Below are 9,401 nucleotides of genomic sequence, written 5' to 3'. Positions count from 1 at the left end.
ACTTACTGGGAGCCGTTCCAATTTTCTTCGCACTTTCCCTCTTTCCAGAAACTACTTCTAATTAAACCATCTAGAGTAAAACCATGAAAAGCAAAATAGTAAGGGTAAGTTATACGAAAATGGTTCGAGTGCGTTTCAAATGATGGAATTGTTATGCCGATTTATTGCTGCATGGGAATAGCTATTTTTGAGAGGTTGTAGCCTTGCAGTTGGCGCGATAAAGAGGTTTGTAGCGCGACCACTGACTTATTTTGTTGTCTTTGTTAGAGCGAATAATTTGTTTTTAAAGAGTGGGACGATTAAAGATTGGTCAAACATAATTAAGTGTATTCTGATGATATTGGAAAATCTATATTTTTTTGAAGTTCAGTGACTACATGGGCACGAGCATGATGACCGTACAATTCGTAGTTGCTACTCCGTGATTGACCAGAACAAGCGAAATTGCACAGAGAATCATCGAATGGGGCCTGGGAGTAGCTATCCATCCACAATGTGCACGTTTCGAGAGTATAGAACTATAGAATTTTGAAATGCTAATAACCGCCGGCCGCGACCTTACAGTCATCGGGGAAGGGAAGGAATATTAGTGTAACAAACGTTGTTATGGAGACCGTGTATACTTCTACATCTCCACGTTTGCCACGGGAAGGAGTTAGTAGGATGGGGAAGTGTTACATAAATCTGGATTCACCTTGATAAGTGATATGATCTTTGCAACTTTCAGAAGTGTTATCATGTCATGTGTTTATTGCCCTGGGCAGCCAGCTGCCGAGAATTTCATGAATGCCGCTTTTGTGATGCAATAATCATAATTCTTGGCTTTCGGAAATTTTGATCTCCACAGTCAAAAAGGATACGAAACCCAAAGAAATAACTAACTGTTGAAATATTTTGTATTATAAGAAAACAATCTTCCATAAATATCACTGAACTACAATACTAACCCGATCTCATCTACTAACCCTAAATTTCTGTTGAACAAATGGGAAAATTGATAAAAGCGAAAAATATGATACTCCTATCTAAGACAGTTTCAAGGAATTTGAAAAAAAAATCAAGCTGGTTGTTTACTGAAAATTTGAACCCTGATCTCTTATAAACGTATAACTTTTTTTTTTGTAAAACCCTCCTAATACTTAAGATCTTCCTACGGGGTAAACAGATCGAAAGGGTGAGTTAAACGAAAGCAATTCTGTGAAAAAAATTCCCCCAGTGGAAGGATTCGAACCTGAAGCCCTTAGGACTTCCGCCTAATGTACAAACTCTTATGTTATCCCTCGACTGAGTTAAACCACCATTTCGATTTATTTTTCCCGTTGGATTCCATCGAAAAGTTAAATAAGATATTGGCATTTACGTCAAAACCCAAAGAAAATTAAGTAATTTCCCTAAAACTTGCTTAACTTTAAATCTTCGGATCGATCTGAAAATTTCGAAATAGGCGGGTTGTCGAGGAAATGCATTATATAAACGAATTTTAACGGGGAATCTCCCTGAAAGAAAGACTCGAAAGTTATTTTGTCAATTTAAAAGAGACAGGAAATTGTCATTTCTAACAAAAAGAGAAACTGTTATTAAAAGAAAATTTGTCGAATATACTCTACCTTGTTCAGATTTCTAAATAAACTATAAACATATTTTGAAGAAAAAGTATTCCAAGGTAGAAATTAACATATTAAAAAAAATCATATAAATTGAACGTTATTGTGACGATTCACCATTTGACCTGGTTAATACGTGAAATGAGAATAATTGATTGAATCATATTTTAAGATTTGATATATCGAATAGGTAAAAAACGATTCGATTCGAGATCATCTTCGAATAAGCTTTAAAAATCAATAAAAAGCCATAAACCCCAAATGGACAATCATTTTTGACGGAGGTTACCACAAGATCAATTTAAGATTTCCGTAAATTAGATAAAAAATGCTACCAAATGTGATAAGAGCGATCCGTTTCTGCCCCATTCCTTGCTGAAAAATTGGATTTCCGTATTATATCTTTTCCAGTGATCGATTTTATTCTCCTTTATTCATTTTATTCATTTTATTCATTTTGTTTATTCTTTTAACACCCAGCTGGCATAGCGTAATTCCTAAATCGATTGCCTTGCACGCAGTTCATTTGGGTTCGATGTCCAACACCGCACACAAGGTTAGAGTTTTTTCTAAAGAGATTTTTCTAACTTGAAAAAAATAATTCTTTCTATTTATTTTATTCAATTGCTTCATTTTATCCGCTTTATTCATTCAGTCGATTGAATACATTTTATTCATTTTGTTCGTGAAATTATTTTATTAATGTGGCTCACTTTAATCAATTTATTCATTTCCCTCGTTTTATTATTTTATTCCATTTATTTATTTTATTCAATTTATGTAAATTATTATTTTATTCTTCTTAATGGCATCCTCTTATATAATTGTGGCAAAAAGTACTTAATATTTAATAATTTTTTGGGCAGTAAAATGACGTAGACATGTACGCTATTCTGTAAAATGTTTATTAAGGTTTCATCTATAAAATTAAAATTTTCGAGTGTAGGGTGTCAAAAATGGCGTCCAAAATCGCCTTTACGGAATGCAATCTTCATGATCGTGTTGGTTTGCTGCGTGTAAACAACGAATTGCGACCTGTATCATGCCCGCAGATGAAGTCGGTTTTCAAAACACCTTTTGCTGGAGTCGCCATTTTTAACGCCATATTTGATACCTTACGCTCGAAAAGAATAGCGCACATATCTAAGTCATTTTACTTCTTAAAAAATATCAAACATTAGATACTTTTTGCACAATTAGGTAAGAGGACCTCCTTAATCATTGTTTTAATTATTATTCTGTTTTTTCCTATTTAGTTTTAGTGATGCATTCCTGAACTTTTATCGGCAGAAATTCACCGAAAACTATCAACTCTTATTATCTGATGTTTATATGTATTTCATGCGGAGAACTCGGTAATAAAATTGTTTTACTGAATTGATTTCCGAATTCCCAGAACAGTTTTACTGAACCCGGTGAATAAAACTTGGCAAGTAAATTTAGCCGCTTAAAGAAAACCAGGAAAATGTTAATAATATGATACGTCAACGAATAGTCCTACGCCAACACCGGCCATTACCCACTCCTAGTTTTTCAACGTCAATTATTGCCACTCTACTGGACGATCTGGTAGGGAATATTATAAACATTTGTGTAACAGATTCCGTAGAGGATACCATGTAAAAGCGGTCATTAGCTGTGATTTGATTGGTGGTCTACTGTTTGACTAGCGAGCATAAATTTTATTTTATTGTTAGCGCTTCCCATTTGACGATGTAGCATCTTTGATACAGTTCAAACCAGCGAAGATTCTCCAGTTTACGTTTGCTACCTGTTGATCCAATCGTTAGTTCGTAGAAGGAACGCTCCCCGCTAGCAGTATTCATTGGGAAAATGTACTTTTGCATATAAAATATTTAAAATAATCCATAAAGAATTGTAAAACGATCCATAAAAAAGTTGTCAATGTTCCATAAAACAAAACTGAAAATCCATAAAACTGTGTGAATGATCCATAAAAAAGGGTGATTTGATCCATAGATTATGTAAAATTGAACCATAAAATGGTCTCAAAAGAGCACTAAAATAGTAATAAAAGAGCAATTAAAATGAACCAATGCCCCATAAAAATACTGGAAATGTTCCATAAAATGATACATTTTGCGCCATAAATTAACTGACATTGATCCATAGAATATTAACAATGTACATTAAAACACGTCGATATGTTCCATAATATCGACAAAAATGTTCCACGGTATTACAAAATGGAGCAATAAAATGTCAGAAAAAGTTCCATAAATTTGATGAAAATGTTTGCTAAATAATTTTTCTTGGTCTATAGAAGATGTAAAAATGAACATTAGAAATGATTCATATATCGAACGAAATTATGGTTCATGGATATTTACAAAACGATCCATAAGAAAAGAAAATGTAAAACGACCCATTAATATGTGCTTATGCATTAGAAAAAATAAATTTAATGAATTCATGCGAAATTTTATGGTAAACTTAAAAAACAAGTTGTGCTTAATAATTCTCATAACAGTGACAGTGTTTTAACAAGTGAGCTTATACTGGGAGTTAGTGTAATGCGGCTTGGCCGCATATCCGAGGCCAAGGATCCGAAGCGGCGCAAAGCCGCTGAGGATCCGTTGGACGAGGCATTGATTAACCCGTAGCTGGAATTGCAGGCAAACCTGTGGTCCTCTCGTTTGCCCGGTTTACTTAAACATAGGGGCTATAGCTAGTTAAAAGCCGACTGAGCGGCAGCGAAGTCGGACAGTGCACAAGAAAGCCATGTGGCGTAGCCACATTAGTCAGTGTTCGTGTATAAAGTGTCCGTTTTCGCTTCAGATAGTTATTCAGATAGTATTTGCGACTCATGCCAGCCTGTATAGGTGGTCTAATAACACTCAGCGCTCTAATATCATAAATACCCTGACGTTTAAAGAATTGCCATAATGATTTCAGGTTAGCTAAGGTCAGTTAGCTGACTAGTTGGGTACGGAAGCTGAAGTTTAACTATAATGTATGCATTGTTTGTTGTAGTTTGACATTACAACCAAATGTAATAAACTTTATTATTAGTTCGAATAGCAAAAATTTCGCATGAATTCATTAAATTTAATTTTCTGGTGCATAAGCACATATTAATGGATCGTTTAACATTTTATTTTCTTATGGATCGTTTTGTAAATATCCATGAACCATAATTTAACGTTCGATATATGAATCATTTCTAATGTTCATTTTTACATCTTCTATGGACCAAGAAAAATTATTTAGCAAACATTTTCATCAAATTTATGGAACTTTTTCTGACATTTTATTGCTACATTTTGTAATACCGTGGAGCACTTTTGTCGATATTATGGAACATATCGACGTGTTTTAATGTACATTGTTAATATTCTATGGATCAATGTCAGTTAATTTATGGCGCAAAATGTATCATTTTATGGAACATTTCCAATATTTTTATGGGGCATTGGTTCATTTTAATTGCTCTTTTATTACTATTTTAGTGCTCTTTTGCGATTATTTTATGGTTCAATTTTACATAATCTATGGATCAAATCACCCTTTTTTATGGATCATTCACACTTTTTTATGGATTTTCAGTATTGTTTTATGGAACATTGACAACTTTTTTATGGATCGTTTTTCAATTTTTTATGGATCATTTTTGTTGTTTTAGCGGCGCAAACTTAGGGCTGCCGTATTCATTATATTCCTATGAAATTCGTTGTATTTTAGCCTGAGTGTATTCAAACTCATTCTAAGGTTTAACCGACGTGTATAAGCTGAAGTAAGTATACACTAGACTACTGTAAAACTTTGGTTTCATTTCGATAACTATAGTTGATTTAAATCAATTTAAAATGTCATAATAATTATTATGTTTATTTTGAGGTACTGGATGTGGCTTTCGCGCTCATTGCGACATGAACGAGTTTTTCTTAGTGGTGTCTGAACATGGTTTTCTGTAATGTGCCATCTGATTATAAGATTGATATAAGTTCTTACATGTTCTTACTATTACGAATTTTAGTTAAAAGGGTTAAATTTATCGCGAAAAATTTATTGCTTCTGTCAACACTGCAAATTTACCAAGTAACAGCTACATTTCAACCCCAAATATCACAGTAGAGGGTATGTTCATCGCAGAAACTTGAAATCTTCGAAAGAACTTTTCAGAATATTTTCTGAACTACATAAACGTAGTTGAGAAACCGAATAACTCATATATTTCACCTAGAGATCTAACCATTCTGATACACTTTATCACATTTGCTACTTCAATTCAATGAATCAATTGCCATGGTCTGTTGGATTGTATACTATTATTCCGAAAATCATTCCCCAGAAAGCCATTCCCCAGAATTCCACCCCCCAGAATACTATTCCCCAGAAAGTCATTTCCCAGAATGTACCATTCCCCAGAATTCTATCACCCAGAATGCGCCATTTCCCATAAAGTCGTTCCCCAGAAATGCTTTATTTTTCATTCATTTGATCTAATTTACTTGATGTTTTGTACGTGATTCGCTGGTTGGTGACTTTTGAACTGGACCGCATTTTAGTTGAACCTCTGCTAGTTGGACTATTGTCCTAATAAAAAGCATCTCAATGACAAAATCCTATGTAAATCATGACAATCAATCTGAAAATAATCAGAGATGCGAACAGAATCATTTACACTACCAACGTTGGATAGTTTTGGACGTCTGTCAGTCGCTCCAACTAATGAATCAAATTCGTCAATTGGTTATAGGCTGTGGCCCAACCAACGAATCACGACTGTACTTGTTCCTACTTCCATCAAACGATATTCTTCGCTTTCGTGCACATACCACACAAAATAAAAAATAAAATACTGAAGTGTTTTCCCCAGAAAGAACTATTGTCCAGGAAACATGCTGAACAAATTGCAGAATCCAATAAAGTGTGTTTGGAGAGACAGTGGGCAACAATTATAGGAAGCGGTAGCCCCCCTTCCTAGGATTCAAAAGAATGAAACAGTGTTATGTAAATAAGATTATATGATGAAACCAAACAGTGCATTATTGAAATAATTGAAGTGATGTGGTGTTAAGTTGCTGAGGATGAGCTGCCGAAAGCGATGGCTTCTCGCAAGTCAGCCAGTTATCCATTCGCTTAACCGATTTACCCAAATATAGGAATTGATTCCTTCTTTCAAACATGAGCAGTTCATTGAATCTTCATGAAAATGACACTATGATTAATTCCTTAAAAATATCGATCCGCCAAACACTATACACGCTTTTAACCACTCATTTACAAATGAGTTAACGCCCAGATCCAGGAACTTTTTTTTACTAGTGGTCCATCCCGTATATTTGCGCATATATCATTGGCACCATATATGGATTATAATCGTAAATGCTATCACTGTCCCAACTAAAAATATATTGAAAATGACCGTTAACATTGGTCTAGAATTGTTGTCGAGTATTATATCTGTTAGTTTATGGTATAAGTACCTTTTGGCATAAGGTATGAAAATACTTCCGAATGTATTTCGGGTAGATCGTATATATGCGTACGAAACATTTCCAATGCAAAAGAAAAATAAATCTCGACAAACATATGATTACGGCGTTAAAATGAACTGTCAAATTTCACTTTTAGCGGAAATTCTGGACAAACCGTTACTCTCCAACCACAGATGTTGGTAGTAAACAAAAGAGAAAAGTTTTTTTATCATTAAATGCTGTGAACTGTGCTGTCATATGTTTGTCGAGAAAAGCTCTAAAAACACACCGTTTGTCAAAATGATCATTCATTTCGATTTTAATATAGATTCAAGGAAAGTTCAAAAGAAGTAATTAACACCTATGTTTGAATAAACCAGTCAGACGAAAATATGACAAATTTGCGTGCAAGAGTTATTTGCAGGCATTGCATTTATCGCTCATATGAGTAAATGAGTCCGGATAATTTGCTACTGCGACAATAAAAACTCACATTTTCACACGAAAAGTTATTGGCACTCACACAACTTCTCCGGATAAATGCAACGTGTTATTTCTCCGGATAAAGAAAACAGCCGGAGAATGAGCGAATGAGTTTATCATGGTATCCTTTTTGTGCTCGCTGGCTTGCTGCCGCAATTCCAAAACACGAAAAAACAAGTCTGTCGAACTTCTTTGCCGCTTTCCTTTGAAATTAAGTTTATGTTTTGACGCTTTCCTTGATTTCAATGAAATTAAAATATTATCACCTTCTCCGGTGAGAAGGAAAAAATCAAATAATCTTTATCCGGAAAATTTATTCTCACGCAATTTTTGGAGACGGTGAATATTGCGACTCATCTTATCTCGGAAAAGTTGGACATCGGATAAGCCTCTTCTCGTGTGAGTCAGAGAGAATTACAATGCCTGGTTATTTGGCATACAAAATTAAAAAACTGCTCATGATTGAAAGAAGGAACCAATCCCTATGATCGAGTAAACCGGTTATACGAGTGGATATCAGGTTTGCTTGCGAGAGGCAGCCACATTCGGTGGCATGACTTCAGCAGCTCCAAACCGCATCAGTTCCTTGAATTAGGTAATGAGCAAACCTTAGCCTCCACCACAAAAAATGATTACGAACATTAACTTTTCTAAGGAATGGGGCATTCTGGGGTATGATTTTCTGGGGAATGGAGCATTCTGGATAATTGCTTTCTAGGGAATGGTACATTCTGGGCAATGTCTTTTTGGGGAACGGTAAATTCTGGGGGATGGAATTCTGGAGATTGGCTTTCTGTGAAATGGCTTTCTGGGGAATGGTATGCAACCGGTCTTTTGATACAAGTCCCATAAATAAGCCGTTATTTGTTGTACATTTAGAAAATTATTCATTCTGGAAAATTCCTTTGAAGGCACCAAGTCTCTACGATGAACATAAAGTTAAAAGTAATCACTACATTAATTCAAATTTCAGGATTTTTTAATTCGTTCCTATCACTGATTTTCTTAAAGACATAAATGAATATAAATATATTACAATTTTGTTTTTTCCTATGAGGTTTTTATTTTTTTTCAATTTACACCCACATCTATTTTTTATCATAGGGTGAACATGCGGACCCCTAAAATAGACCTGGGCCCCGAGACAGTTACCCCTCCTGACCACCCCTCTCGTCGGGCTTGATTCTGAGTAATCAAAATAGGCTATCAAGCTAAACATTTGAGTTCAGCTTGGATTATGCTGTAACAGCTATAAAAAGAAACTTTAACGATAATCAACTTGCCGCAATTTAATACCCAGCCCCTGTGTAACTTCTATAGTCAACCATGAAAGCCAAATTAACAATAACTCTTTTAGCGTAGATTTGCGCAAGTTTTCTTAAAGTAGACAAAAATTGCTACGAAATAAGGTTACAGTGATCAGTTTTTGCCCTTTCTTTACTATTATACTTTGGATAACTTAATTTTCGTCCGATATACTTGAAAATTGGAATTATGATTCCTGATGTGTCGTAGAACTGTGGAAAAGTAATATAGAACACTAGCTTGTATCCGTCGCGCGTTGCTGCGACTTGCAACGATATAGGAGTAAAACACAATTCGATCCGAAGTGCCATCTGGCGAGCAGATAATTCCCAACCAATAGCACACAAACACGCTCCATAACAAATGCCTACTATGTATACATTTTTACAGCAATCGGTTAAGCCGTTTCGGATACATACAAACATTGACTTTTATATATAGGTATAGAAGATGAATAAATTAAAAAAAACTTTGGCGGTTTTTGCCATCGCGGCATCATTATGCAGCGTCTTGCTGATACCCAAAGATTGAATTGTAACCTATTCTCCCATAATTCGCGGATAATAAC

This window comes from Topomyia yanbarensis, chromosome 3 (genome assembly GCF_030247195.1).
Source record: "Topomyia yanbarensis strain Yona2022 chromosome 3, ASM3024719v1, whole genome shotgun sequence".
NCBI lineage: Eukaryota > Metazoa > Arthropoda > Insecta > Diptera > Culicidae > Topomyia > Topomyia yanbarensis.
Note: the sequence above shows the minus strand (reverse complement) of the source record.